This window comes from Halichoerus grypus, chromosome 1 (assembly GCF_964656455.1).
Source record: "Halichoerus grypus chromosome 1, mHalGry1.hap1.1, whole genome shotgun sequence".
NCBI classification, from domain to species: Eukaryota; Metazoa; Chordata; class Mammalia; order Carnivora; family Phocidae; genus Halichoerus; species Halichoerus grypus.
In genome coordinates, this window is record NC_135712.1 from 105875471 (window position 1) to 105891231 (window position 15761).

Consider the following 15761-nt stretch of genomic DNA (forward strand, 5'->3'; position numbering starts at 1 on the left):
CCTTTAAAAAAAGGGGGCGGCGACCAGTTGGAAACAATCTCAATATCCAATAAATGTGTTAGTTGGAAACAACCTAAATGTCCACGGGATGGAATCAGTTATATAGCTTCTGATAACTTTCAAAAGAATAGGTGTGGCTTGATCCCTTTTAAAAAGTATTAAAAATTATTTGGAAGGCCATCTATCAAGTTATTAACGTATACAGAATAATCAGTATTCATATGTTAATCTTTTTATTTGTTTTTATTTGTTTCATCTGCAATGAGCCTAAGGCTGCATTGTTCTTGTTATAAGGGAGAAAAGGCAATAAAATAAACTTAAGCAATGAAAGAAATGAGAAAATAAAGGAAAAGGATTTGGAATTTTTGAAAGCTTTTATGGATTTGATTTCTTAATTTCTAATTTATATTCATCCAGCTTTTCCTGTATTATTTGTTCAGCATTGCTTTCAAGAACTTTTCTATCTTGTAAATTGGTTGAAAATGAGTATTTCTGATCCCCAGTTCACATTTTGTAAACTTTTGGAAGTACTATACATATCATCTTAGAACCTCTACTATTTATGCACCATAAGACACAGTGCCTGCCTAGAAATGATCATTTAGATGGAGAGAATCAACAAAACTAAGTGATATAGAAAATTAGGCAATATGCAATAACATGTTAAGGTATACAGCTTGGATTTTAAAAGAATGTTGATGTGGTGTTTCATAAAACCATACACATAGGTTTGCATGTGCTTAGATTATTTATCTAAGATTATCTCCCAAATGTTAGTTCAAAATAACAACAGTAATGGCAATGGTAATAGTATTAACAATAATAATAGTGTTATATTCCATAGTATATTTGTCTAACCAAAAAAATTGTCTCACTGTTCATCCACCCTTACAAAAACTATATGCAGCAAATGCTATTTTACTATTAGTTCCACTTTATACATGAAGAACCCAAAGCTCAGAAAGGTGAAGCAATATTTTCAAGGTCATAAAGGTCCTTAGTGGCTTGGATGAGTTTTCTAGCCAATGACCTGCCCATGGGAGTACACATATCCCAGCTGCCCATCTGTCTGTAAAGAGAAAAAGTAGGAAACCTCACCAGAAATCCCACTGGGGATTTCCAGTGAAGAGGAAAAAGGAGCCAGAAATTGCTGACTGACATCTGCTCAAGGCTCAAGGAATTGCTAGTGCCTAAGGGGTCATGCTGGTCAGTTTGTTTTTAAAAGAAGTTACTGCTCAACTTGCCAAAAGTGACTTCCAATATTATTGTACACATCAATAGGATATAGCAGAATCAGAATTTAGAATGATTCAAATGTGTACTAAATGGAACTTTATTTTCCACCACTGTTCTCATCGTGCTCCAGCTTGCTCTGTCTCTATTTCTGATGTCCATGGAGGTAGAGTTGGAAGGATATTGGGAAGGAATCGTGACTCTCCAGTGGCCACAGTACAGGCCACGGGGAATAAGGACACTATTTTAGGGCTGTCCATAGAAACACCTCTCCCTGACATTACTTCTAAACTATCCCCGTGCAATGGCACTGTGTTGAACAAGGTGCCATAACAAACTCAGAGCTTCCTTCAACAGCTGATAGTCTCCCCAGCCTGGACGCTCCCTGACAGCCCCAAACCTGTGTACATGTTTAACCACACCCACCCCCTGTTCAACCCTAAGGACATGGGGAGCCAAGAAACTCCTCTCTTTCTCAACTCTTTTCTGCCCATAGCACCAGAAGGACTTTCTACTTAACTTTTCCTTCCAGGAGGAACTCTATGTCATAGCCTCCTTCTTCCCTATCCAAGGAGCTTTTCCTTTTTTTCTCACTAATCAAAAGTTTTTATTGAAGTATAATTAACATACAATGTTATATTAATTTCAGGTGTACAACATATTGATTTGACAATTCTCTAATACATTACTCAACCTATGAGCTTCTTTTCTACAGGTGGATATCTTTTCCCTTCCTTAGCACAAAAAGCCTCATGATCTGGCCCTAATGGTGGAAAGATTATAGGAAAAAAAAATTTTTTAACGACCAAAAGGCAAGTACATGAGGAATTATTTCAAAATATTCATTTCTTTACAATAGCAGTGATTAAGTGTGAGGCTCTGTCTCCAGGATTTGGAAGCCCAGCTGTACCACTTACCAATGGCATGACCTTGGACAAGTCACTTAATTATTCTACACTGCAGTTTCCTGATATGTAAAAATAGAGACAATATTAAGCTCGTTGTGAGGATTAAGCATGACTATGAAACAGCAGGTATAGGGGGGCCTGGGTGGCTCAGTTGATTAAGCAACTGCCTTGGGCTCAGGTCATGATCCCGGGGTCCTGGGATGGGCCCCGCATCAGGCTCCCTGCTTGGCAGGGGGACTGTTTCTCACTCTCCCTCTGCCACTCTCCTGCTCTCTCTCTGCCAAATAAATAAATAAAATCTTCACAAAAAAAAAAAGAAACAGCAGGTATAGCACTCAACATAGTCACTGGCACACAACGAAGTATCTAGCTAACATTAGAGACTGAGTGTTTCTTTGTCCCTTAGCTACCAAAGCAGTCATTCACTCATGTTATTGAATTTCATATGCAGAAAGGGAACACTCAATGAAGGATATCCATCATTTTCTTTCCCTACAATAACAATAAAACTGTACCTCCAGTGTTTTAGATCTCCTTGCAGAAGGTCATTGCTGAGATGCCTGACTAACCCTGGATGGCAATGTTACAGTAGGTAGAATTTATATATTAGACCTGGGAAAGTGCATTCTGGCTTTCTGAGAAAAGGGCAGAGTTCAAATCAACAAAAATCTTGAGAGGCACCTGGGTGGCTCAGTTGGTTGAGCATCCGACTCTTGATTTTGGCTCAGGTCGTGATCTCGAGGTCCTGGGATCAAGCCCCGCATGGGGCTCTGTGCTGGGTGTGGAGCCTGCTTAAGATTCTCTCTCTCCCTCTCCCTCTGCCACCACTCTCCCTCTCTATTAAAAAAAAAAAAAATCTTGACAAAAATCTTAGGTGAAAATGTAGGGTGTATTACACACATGCACATTAAAACCAACCAGAAAATATATCTAAAAAAGGTATAAGCACATTTTAAATGATCTATTTAATACTATATCTTTTTTAAAAAAAGATTTTATTTATTTATTTGAGAGAGAGAACATGCATGGGGGGGGGAGAGGGAGAGGGAGAAGCAGACTCCCCACTGAGCAGGGAGCCCAACATGGGGCTCAGCTTCATCCCAGGACCATGACATCATGACCTGAGCCAAAAGCAGACACTTAACCGACTGAGCCACCCAGGTGCCCCAATACTGTATGTTTTATTAGCACTGAAAAGTGTCTCTTTTTATACTACTTAGTAAGTGCTATTATCAGTATATAGTGTTCTGTGTACAATTGTCAAGTGTTCAGTAATATCTGATTACTCTGGCTTTATTGTCCAAGTCACTTCTGAATGGATCAGAAGCACTTTGAAGCCTGGCTAAAACAATTTATCTCATGGTGAAAATGCAGTTCAATGAAACAAGCTAATAAATTTCCTTGGCTCACAGTCATGCACTCTCAATCAAAGTTTCTTGAATAGCAAAAGGTTATCGTACAGCTGCCTTGAACCAAATGCAATTCTTTAGAAATCACCATTATGGGGGCACCTGGGTGGCTCAGTGTGTTAAACATCTGCCTTTGGCTCAGGTCATGATCCCAGGGTGCTGGGATCCAGCCCTTTGTTGGGCTCCCTGCTCAGTGGGGAGTCTGTTTCTCCCACTCCCTCTGCCCCTCCCCCTGCTTGTGCTCTCTCTGTGTCTCAAAAAGAAATCACTATTGTGGAGATATTTGGGGCATAAAATAAATTTTATTTAATTTAGTGAGATACATATAATAACTCAAATCAGGCTATGATATTCCTTTGCTCATTAGTTCCTTCAAACTATGTTGAGAGAGAGATCTTCAAAATAAGCCAGATTTGCAATTTCAATAGCCCACACCAGAATGTACAATTTTCCCATTTTCCTCTTAGAACCTAGCAGTCTAAATAATAAATATGTGCTTAATTTAACTAAATATTTTAATGATATTTCTTAGATGCCTGGGATATAGTTACTCTTATAAATATAAATCACACCCACCCCAGACACTACAAGAATCTTATTTATAGTATTAATTTTCACCATCTATGAAGAAAGGGTTTGTAGAGCAAACTTCAGACTAGTCCCTGTGGAATTTAAACTATGTGGAACTTGAACTAGGAGACTTTATAGCATTTAGAACCGGAGCCAGAGCTGTTCCCCTGGAGGGTATCCGCCTTCAGAAATAATATTACTTCTTTTGCTTAGCAGAGTCTCCATTTAAGGAAGTGTGAACAGTATTCTAATAAACAAGTGTCTTCTAAAATTTGGGGGGTAGGTCTTTCAAAGCAAAAGAGAGGACTTTAAAAAAACTTTACTGCCCCACCTTGAGGGGCACCCTACAGGGACACGTGGATGATGGATACTGCTCCCAGGGAAACAGAGAGGAAGAATTGGACTGATGCTACCTCCAATATGTCCTTCTTACTGCCAGTTTCCAAAAGCAAATGGCTCTTGTCTGGACACTGCAAATGAATTTTGTCAGGTCAAGGTGCAAATTGGTATTCTTCTCTCTCCAAGAAGCCAGGTTTACATTTATTAAGCAAATTCGTTTCACCATTCCTGGCTATCTATATGCATGTCTGCCTTTTGAATTCTCTTGAACTGGTTATACATCTCCCTGTTTCTACACTAATTAGTGAATCAAATAAAATCATGGCCATTTTTCATTGTATATTTGTATGAGAGTCATGATTTTTAGCTTTTTATTAAAATTATCTTTTAAACAGATCCTGACATCCCCTTGACAAAAGGGAATTTCGAATTTCCCTTCCAAAAAAAAGGAAATATTAATCCTAAAATCACCCCTCAGAAATCATCACCAGTGGCAAATCACACATACCACCATCGCTGCTATTTTTATTGTTTTCTTTTTGTTTTTGACAACTTAATTAAAAAATAAATTAACTCAGAAAATTTAAATACTAAATAAGTGTATAAAGCAAAAAGTGACAACTTCTTCTTAAACCCTTAGGTATCACTTCCCAGAAGTAACCCAGAAGTTAACAGTTTACCACTCCAATTTTTATCTAGATAAAATAAAGGTTAAAATGAAGACGATGTACATAGATCTAGACTATATAGAGAAGGATCACAGGAAGGTAACAGGGAGGAAAAAGGGATAAATTTAGCCTTGGTGTTGGGGAGGAAGTCTGGTCACTGGATTTAAAGTCAGGAAACAGGTTGGGGCATCTGGGTGGCTCATCTGTTGAGCATCTGGCTCTTGGTTTCGCTCAGGTCCTGGTCTCGGGGTTGTGATCTCAGGGTCGTGGGGTTGAGTCCCGGGTCCAGTCCCGAGAGGGCCTCTATACTCAATGCAGAGACTGCTTGAGATTCTTTCCCTCTCCCTCTCCCTCTCCCTCCCCCTCTGCTCCTCCCCCTGCTCACATGGGGCGCACAATTGTGTGTGTGTGTGTGTGTGTGTGTCCCAAATAAACAAATAAATAACATCTAAAAAAAATTATAAAGTCAGGAAATGGGAATCCTGTACTGCTTCTGTGGACTCCTCACATGTACCTGTGAAGAGACAGGTGCCCAAGGAGAAGAAGCTGCCCTCGGGCTCTGGAATTGCTTCAGGCCCGCACCCCATTTCATTCACCCTCCCTGATAGGCTCCACTCCTGGGGTTTTGGTGGTGGTGCTTGTTCCCCGTTTTGTTTGTGTAACTTAATTCTTGTTCTTTATACAGCCTCCAAAACCCAGTTAGGGACCATCTGCCTAGTGCTCAGCCTTGGCACTCCCTAGAATATGATTGCCTTCTTTGCCCTCTGGGAAAAGAGGTGAATAAAGAGACCCCAAACCAGGTGAGAGGGTAGCCCTGCTGGCAGCGAGGCCATGCTGTTCCCAACTCAAGCCACACTCACAGGATAGAAACAATGTCTAAACAGGGCCACTCCTTTACCATATTTGGAAGGAGACTGCGAGGCCACTCTGCAAGCACAAAAATGATGAAACAGCCCCCTCTTCTGTCTAACAGAAGCGACTGCCGCTACCTTTGCTTTACCAACGAGAACACCCACCCCACTGTGGTCCTCCTATCTGATCAGGAAACCCTGTTAAGACACACAATCACAAAATTGCTCCTGCTTCCTGAAACCTCCAGTCCAGAACTGGCCTCCACTCCCTTAAACTCACCTTGCATCATCCAACACACACCCGTATTCTGTAAGAAGCTTCTCCCAACTCCTCATGGTTCTTCCGGAGTGCTCTCAGTTTGGCTACCACAAGAAAAATAAACCTAATTTCTTTTCACTACAATAAGTGTGTTCCTGATGATCTTTTGTTGGTGGGCTTTAATAGGGAATAACTTACTTACTTGAAAGGAATATTAAATTTCATTCTGATCTTATAGCAACCCTTAAAAATGCTTCTCTCTGCCTGCTTTGTATTCTTCCATTTCTAATGAAGATCTTACTAAAATACATATGCATTTTCTCACTGTAACCTAGCATCCAACATGTAAAGCAAATAAAATAAGTCTTTTTGTCCCCAACAGCCACTGAGGTTGAGACTTGGGCAAGTTCATTCGGGGAGTTATGAAAAATGCCATGTGGAAACCTGAATTCTCCATCCTGAGAATACTCTAACATGAGAAGAGTAGTCAAGGAAAGGGCCAAATCCTTTAAATTTATCACCTCAAAAAATACTCCGGGGGCTTCAGGAGCTCCTCGAGAGGCACTCCAATCCAACTGTGCAGGGGTTCAGGAAGTGTGGCCACTGACACCTGCTCAATGGACAATCAGCACAGAGGGCAAGGCTAGCCAAATAAGCTACTTCTCTTTCCCCTAGGGCCCTAAGGAAATCATCTCATTAGGGATGGTCAGACTGGAGAGAAGGTCAGAACCAGAGGAAGAACAAGACCTGCATTCCACTCCCAACTCTGCTGTTAATTAATTTATTCATTGCTTCTCCAAGGAGAGGAGTGGTTAGAACTTCTCCATCCCTAACTCCTTTAAATACTCCATCAGTCCCCTTCTCTGATTATCACACACGCCTGGAATCACCTTATTTCCAACCCTCTACCTTCCCACTTCCACACACCCCACCCCCAACTTCACTAATGGAGTTGAAGCCCATAAGCGCCATCTCAACACTTCAGACTGGCACAACCTTCCCCAGAAGGGGATCACCAAAGAATCTTCAGCAACACTGCCCCTGTGTGTGACACCAGCAACTTTGTAAGATGTCAAGTCAGCAGATGCATAGCTGGTCATTAAGACTTCCTCCAAAGCATTGCTAAGCTCACCACCAAAGAATAAGTCTTGACATCCCAACTTCAGACACAAGCTGTGTCCAGAACCATCTCATTCCCCAAGAGAACTGAGGTACTGGCAGGGGTTAGGGGTCGCCCTCCTAGTAAATGCCCCTTAGGGAAATCTCAAGTGGCCTTTCTTACACTGCTCCCATTGGGGATGATTTCAATCATCAGAGATGTTTTAATAACAGTTACCATGAGAAGGGGAAAGTATCAACCCTTGATCCCAGATGGTTCCACGTCCCCTATGCAAATGGGACTACCACCATCCCAGCAAATATTGAACACTTCATTCTAAAGGATATAGATTAGAACCCACATCTCATTAGCTTCAAAGCCCTTGCTTTTTCCCCTGAAAATAACTGCTTCATAAAGGGGCCCCTGCTAGAGATCATGCCCACATTAACCTAGCACTAGCAAAGGACACATTCAAACTCTGCCGTCATGACCTGCACCTCAAATAGCAAGAAGGCATGTAAATGTTAGGAAGATTTTCAATTCTTTTAATATATAATGTGGCAAAGGAAATAGCTTTTCAGGGTATACATATTAAATAAACTCTCTTCAAGCCGATTTCTATTTAGATAATTATTTGCAAACACTAGAAATAACATGTTCTATGAGCTGTCACTAGATGGATCAAACACACAATTTTCAACCAAATGTCAACCTTAAGTCACTAATATTCATATAAAATTCCAGCATTTCATTGCTCCAAGAAGAAGGGTTGTTGGTTTATAGAAAGTCTTCTGGACGTCAAATATAAACACATTTTAAAAGAAAAGTCAGGGCGCCTGGGTGGCTCAGTTGGTTGGGCGGCTGCCTTCAGCTCAGGTCATGATCCTGGGGTCCCGGGATCAAGTGCCGCATCGGGCTCCCTGCTCAGCAGGGAGTCTGCTTCTCCCTCTGACCCTCCCCCCTCTCATGCTCTCTCTGTCTCATTCTCTCTCTCAAATAAATAAATAAAATAAAATAAAATAAAATAAAATAAAATAAAGTCAGTCATTCGCTTCCAGAATTGGCGGTACTGATGGGGAAGAGTAAGTTAACTCATGCTATTTAAGTTTTTTCTCAGAGGCACTTTCTCTGGTGATTTTTACATAGGGTCTATGTCTCATCCCCCTAACTAGACTATGAGTTCCTGAGGACTAGGACTGGGCTTTCTACCCACTATATATTCCTCTTAAAATGCCATAGGAGAAACTGACATTTAATGAGCATCTACCATGTGCTGAGAACAAATAGACCTCACTTAATTTTTTTTCAATAACTCCAATTACCAACAGTCATATAATTTTAAGTAAACTGAGGCCCAGAAATTTAAGACATTTACCCAAGATCACTAGGGAAGTTAATGGAAAAGTTGATGCTTGAGCTATTATTTGAATCTGGGGTCCACCCACTACACTGTACTGTACTATCCACCATACCAAACCATACTACACCACACGATACTATCCCACACCACACCACACCATACAATACCACACCACACCATACCACACCATACGATACCATACCACACCACACCATACCACACCACACCATACCACACCATACAATACCATACCACACCACACCATACCACACCACACCATAACATACCACGCCACACGATACTATACCACACCATATTATGCCTCACTCTAGCATAGCATGAAAGCAGGTGATATTTACTAAAAGCTAGTGGTAAAGCTTACTGCTGAATGAAAATTTAAGTCAGAGTTATAAGACACCCATATTTCTTCCTTCTATTTCCAAGAACATCAACTCTCTATTTAAGAGTTTGAAAGGCATGTAGCAAATTGACAAGAAACTGGCAACTTAATTTCCAGCATTTATTTACCTCACAGAACTATGAGCAGATCAGCCCAATAACCACAATACAAATCTCATCACCAGAGATAGAGGACAACCTAACAATTACCTGGCTAGAGTTAGAGCCACATACCTGACGCATATGTTCAAAAAACACTGAATGAATGAATGAATGACTCAAAACTAAAGAACAAAATCTTGCTTTGTTAAGCATTGTGAAATCACTTCAGTTACTCCTAAACTAGAAACAGTAACACAAAGCCTAAGATAATGAAAAAACTGACGTATAAGATATACTGATTCAATTGTTTATCACAAAAATTTCAGCACTGGGTGTGCTGTCCCTTTGGCTGGGGAGGGAGGCAGGACACTTAAGCAGATGTTGCTTTGCAGCCACATTGGAAAAAGCTCAGCAATGGTTCTTGGACCCCGGGGGACTAAGCCTATAGTGTTTTATTACAATTTGGCTGAATTTCTGAGCTTTAAAGTTGAACTAGTAAAAAGTATTTGGAAATCCAAATGACGAAAGGGAACAAAAAATCCAGTAAATCCAGCCTGCCAGGAGGCCCTCTGCTGAGAAGACTGGCAAGCCCTGCCTCCCCATCCTGCATGTGTGTTCTCTCTAAATATCACAGTTGCTGCAGAACCTTAATATGGGGGCGCCTGGGTGGCTCAGTCCGTGAAGCGTCTGCCTTCGGCTCAGGTCATGATCCCAGGGTCGGGATTGAGCCCCGCATCGGGCTCCCTCCTCAGCGGGGAGCCCGCTTCTCCCTCTCCTGCCGCCCCTGCTTATGCTCTCTCTCTGAAATAAATAAATAAATAAATCTTAAAAAAAAAAAAAAAAAAGAACCTTAATATGGGAAAGGCCAGAAGGGGCTCCCCAGACTCTGCAAAAGAAAGGCAGGATGACCCTTTAGAGACCCAGCTTTGGGCTTATCATTAACACAGCTCCTTGGAGGGTGCTTCGCACACCTCGCCAGATCTGCACAGAGAAGATTAATGTAAAAACAGGCAGAAAATGAAGGAAGAGGGCAAAGGGGTCTTGTAAAATCCAACCACCATCTGCCACTTCAAATCCAGCAGCATTAAGGTGGTTTAGTTTGCAAGAATTTTCCCTCTGGTTTCTACAAAAGCACTGCTTAGGCAAAAGTGGTGTAGGTCGTCTGGCAGTTATGTGCAGGAGGACTTTATTGAGTGCAAATAAATGAACACACTGAAAGCAACAAAACAGGAAGACCACAGATGTATGCCTGGGCAACAGGGAACTGCAGCAACCCAGTTAGTGTGTGGTTACGGAGCTGCTCGAGTCATACCAAACCATGAATCCGTTCCACCCCCACAAGTTAAAAACAAAAGAAAAAAGATCAAAAGGGTTATCTTTGACCAAAATATAAAGAAATAGTAACTTTTTTGTTGATGTTTTTTATAACTCTAGGTTTACAGAATGGAATGGATCATATTCTTCAGTTCATAGTATGCTACCATTGGTGGCACCTGCAAAGTTATTTTATTCTATTTCATTTTATTTTCTCTTTATTCCCAATCCCAATCTTGCCCCAAGTATAGACACCCACTGTGGTATATTTAGAGTCTGATCTTTCACACATATTCATTTACAAATATGTGTATGTGTATTGTGATACGTAAATCTTATTTCTATCAAGCTTCTGCCTGCTGTATAGTAATCTATGAAGATGGATTGCCACAGTCTACTTATACATTTCCCTAAAGATAGACACCTATATTATTTCTGACCTTTTGTCTGTCAGAACATGTAATATTGCCATGAACATTCTCATATGTCTTTCTGCGGTCTTTTTTTTTTTTGCAAAACTCTAGGCAAGTGGCTCTCTGGATGTTGAAATTTGTCCAGGCATGGAATTTCTAGGCATAGGGTAAGCATATTCATAATTTCACTCTGCACTGCCAAGACAGGTTACTGGAATACCTGTTTATACTTCCACCAGCAACATATGAGCAATCTCACATCCCCACATCTTTGGCCAGTATTTGGTGTTACCTGACTTCATATATTTTGCCAACTGGATTGTTGTAAAATGGAGTCATTTTATTATAAATTGCATTTTTCTAATTATATTCAGAAATTGGAATAAGAATCCTTAATTTTGATTAAAAATAAAATTTTAATGTATAGTGTTGACTATCTGGACTCTTCTTTAAGAAATCTATCTTCAAACAGCATAACAAAGAGAGTCTCCTACATTTTCTTCCATAAATTTCAAAGTTTTATTTTTCCTATTAGGGTGTTTAATCCACCTAGATTCATGTTGCCTCCCAAGGGGACAACAGCAATGCAGCTCCAGCCAAGGTTGCCAAACAGGGATGTTGGCAAAAGTTGACAACTCTTTCCTTTTTTCATGAAAGCCAGGAATCTGGATTCTTTCAATGTAATAGCTCCTGATTTTTAAAACTCTGTGTTGCCCAAATAAAAGGTATATATGGCCCAGACTCAACCTGTGAGCTACCAGCTTGTGTCTTTGAATCACAAAGTATCTCTAGTATTTTGACCTGACTTGCGAAGCTTTGTACTCTAGTCATTGCCAGAATAAGCAGTTCTTGCATTTTTTCTACCCATTTATTATAGTTTGCCTATCCTTAATGTGTTCCTAATCCTGCCCATTTAGTAATTTTATCCCCATCTCTGAACAGAGGGAATAACTGACCATCACTCAGTCAGCATATTTCCTTATTATTACACACATGCCACCTGATGGCAATGGGGTAGCCACATGCTTCTCAAGAAGCAAAATCTGACTTGTCCTAAAAGAGAAGTCATTTTTCTTTCCTTTTTTTTTTTTTTAAGATTTTATTTGAGAGAGAGGGATAGAGAGAAAGAACACAAGTGGGGGGGTTGGGGCAGGAGGACAAGCAGACTCCCCACTGAGTGCAGAGCCCCCCCCCCCCCCCCCCCCCCCCGCCGGGCTTGATTCCACAACCCTGAGATCATGACCTGGGCCAAAATCAAGAGTTGGACACTCAACCAACTGAGCCACCCAGGCGCCCCAAGAGGAGTTATTTTTCTACCATCTCACAATGCAGATTCCAGGAATATATGTTTACAAGGAGTTGCTGGAGAGCACTGTTTTGTAAATACCTTGAGAGCAAGTGCTGGGTCTTCAATCCCATGCAATGCCCAAGGGTGCCTCACAAAAGTATTTATCTGATGAATTCCTTTGTCCCATCATCCTCTAGCAAAGGAGTGTAAAAGAATTCAGCCTCAAAGTATGGAGGTGGTCGATAACAACTACACAGTAGTAATCACAGTCCTGCAACAACTTGGATAAGAGAATTCTCCATAGCCAATTCACTTATTCCTGGGGCAAACTTGGAGAAAACTATATAGTAAATTGTATGAACATTCCAAATATCTCTACCCCTTTCTGTAGGAAAATTACACCTTCCACCACACTGATGTCATGCATGGCCATGTGATTTATAGTACCCTTTCCTGGAACCCATCTTCTTGAACTCAGGAGCAGCCAGATGACTTGCTTTGAGCAAAGAAAGGTGAACAGAGGGGCTGTGTGCCTCTCTTGAGCAAAATCTTCTCTCTTCCTTTGACTGGCATGTCCCAGAGAGCGCCTGCTCCTTTAAACTAAGTTGCAGAATAAAGATGACATGGTGCAAAGGCCCAGCTGACCTGCAATGGATATGTAGCATGAGTACAAATAAGTCTGTGCGGTCATAAGCCACTGAGGCTATGAGGCTATTTGCTACCACAGCATAACTTAGCCTAAGCTGACAGATAAAATTTCTTACAAGAAACTCACCTTAGTTGCTTCTTGGACACTTTCCTTCCAAACTATTCATTGTGCATTATGTTCTCTTGCTAATACTCTTCAAAGTAGTGGGGGTTTTGTTTTGTTTTGAAATTATCTGTCAATAAATACAATTACTGTTGTGTGGCCTCCATCCTTTAACACCGAGTAGTCTTTACCAGACTACTAAGCACACTGCCTAATGTCCCTGAAAAGTGCTTTGAGAACTTAGAAGTGAGTTAAACTTACAAGGTTTTTTTTATTTTAAAGAGTTCTCCAGTGTACCAACTTTCAGTTTCCAGGCTGGTATGTAAGGTGCTTAGAAGTTGCCATTTTGTCCTAAGAAGTGGAAAACCAGACAAACAGAAAAATCAACAATTCTTTTTAGATATGTCAGAAAAGAGAGGTCACAGGGCAAACTGCTACCCTCAAAATTGTGGATAGGTAGATACAAAGAATCACAACTTGACAGAGCAGAAGCCTCCATGGAAACCAGTGCAGGGGTAGAAAAACCTAACCTGTAATTGATGAATTGTTGGAGGCTGAGTGTGGACAAATATGAGAGTTAAAAATGCCAGGGAGGAGAGTCATAGTTTTGTGAGTTTTACTTCCTGGAGCTGAACCTGCTTCTCATAGTGAATATCAGAGAAAAGTCCCCTTGGGCTTCCAACAGTGAGAGAAGAAAAGGAACCATTTTGAAATACACCAGAACATTCTGTTCTTAACAAGACCTGCCCTCAAGAAAAACCGTTTTACTAGGGTCTAACCTACTGGGGAAAGGGAAATAGCCAACGCTGGCCACTGTAGCCATCCTGTCCCACCTAAGCCAGAAGCAGTAGGTCTGAAACCAAGAAGCACTTGTGATGTTCACAGCCCAGGGCCACAGGCTCACTAAAAGAGGGAAACCTAATTCTGGGACTGTAGCACACTTCCCTTACTCCCACACCTCACCACCATATCACGAAAGGCTTATTTGTTGGCATTCCTTTCACTCAGTTCATCCTGTCTGGCTTTCAACCAAATTACAAGGCATACCAAAAGGCACACAACACAGTCTGAAACTATAGAGCATCAGAACCAGACTCGGATATGGCAAGGACGTCTGAATTATCAGACTATGAATTTAAAACAACTGTGACTAATATGCTAAGGGCGCTCATGGTAAAAGAACAAATGAGTAAAGTAAGCACAGAGATGGATATTCCAAAAGAAGAAGCAAAAAGAAATGCTAAAGACCAAACACATAACAGAATAAAGAAGGCCTTTGATAGACTTGTTAGTAGACTACACATGCCTGAAGAAAGAATTGCTGAGCTTGAAGATATGCAAGAGTTCTATTATGTGGGGCTTTAAATATAAAAATGTAAATTTAAAAAAAAAAAAACACAGAAACATCTTTATTTGAAATCTTTGAGTTTCTAAGTGTTAGCTTTATAGGACAGCTTCCCTTTGGGCATCACTCAAAATTATGAGATGGAAGAATCTGAAAAAAAATAATAACCAATTACAAAAAAAATAAAACCCATAACTAATTTGAACACTCCAACATCCATTCCTGCCATCAGAGGAGTGAGGTTTCCCCTTGCTATCGTATTCGTCACCTTCTAAGGTAAAGTAGAGAAGGCAGCAGCACAGTGAAAGGGAAGCACTGAAACACCAGTCAAGTATCTTACGATTCTATCCCCAACGCCCATTTAGTCCTGAAGCTCTGAGGACAGTCCTGCCAGTAAAGGAAGGTTTGGTTTCTCTTAGACAGCTAGAGAAATACAGGGCAATACACAAGGGAAATCCATGTAAATATCTACAGGTTTCTTTCTTTTATTTTTACTTCTGAAAATTCTTCTTTCTATCTGGCTTCCTGGGGAGAAAGGGAATCCTATGGGCATCCAGTGGTTACAATAAGTATTTTAACATTTCAGAGCTCTTTTATCAGGATACTGGATCATGTCCACATTTTGACACTGACATTTCTAAGGTCTGTAATATTCTACATTTGTGATGAAAATGAAACACTGAGAAAATATAGGACTTTGGGATCATAGCCTGTAATATCATTTGACAGTGAGTAGCACCTGGGTTTTTAAAAACTCATAAGCACATTTTTTTTCTAGCTTCTCACATAATAGACCTTATCATTTGAAGATTTCTGAAAAGAAATTTGAGTTTGGGCAATACTGGCCCACAAGCTGCATCACCAAGTTATTCTCATGGTACCTAAGAATTATAGCTATGTGACCCATCAACACATAGATATTAGCAACATGTATATCTAACAAAGAATCAATACCAAGAATCAATAAAGAACTCCTACCAGTCAATAAAAAAGGATACAGTAGAAAAATGTGAAAAGGACATGAGCAGGTATTTCAAGGAAGCGGAGGCAAGAATGGTGAATATAAATATAGAAAGATGTTCAATCTTCTCAAGAAAATAGAAAGTAAGATCACATCAAGACACCATTATATTCCCACCACATTGACTGGTAATAGCAAGTATTAGGAAGGAAGTAGATCAATGGGAAATCCTATACCCCTATATGCATATAGGTAAATATACTACATATATGCCTATACATTATATGAAACTATAAATTGGTACTGAAACTATAGAAGGTAATTTGATATTATCTTGTAAAGGTAAGCATATGTGTATCTTATAAACCAACAATTCCACCCCTTGGTATATACCCAAGAGAAATTCTTACACATATGTACCAGGAGACATACACAACTATTTTTATATAACTAGTGTAAATGATAGCAAAAAAACTTCCTAGGAACACCCAA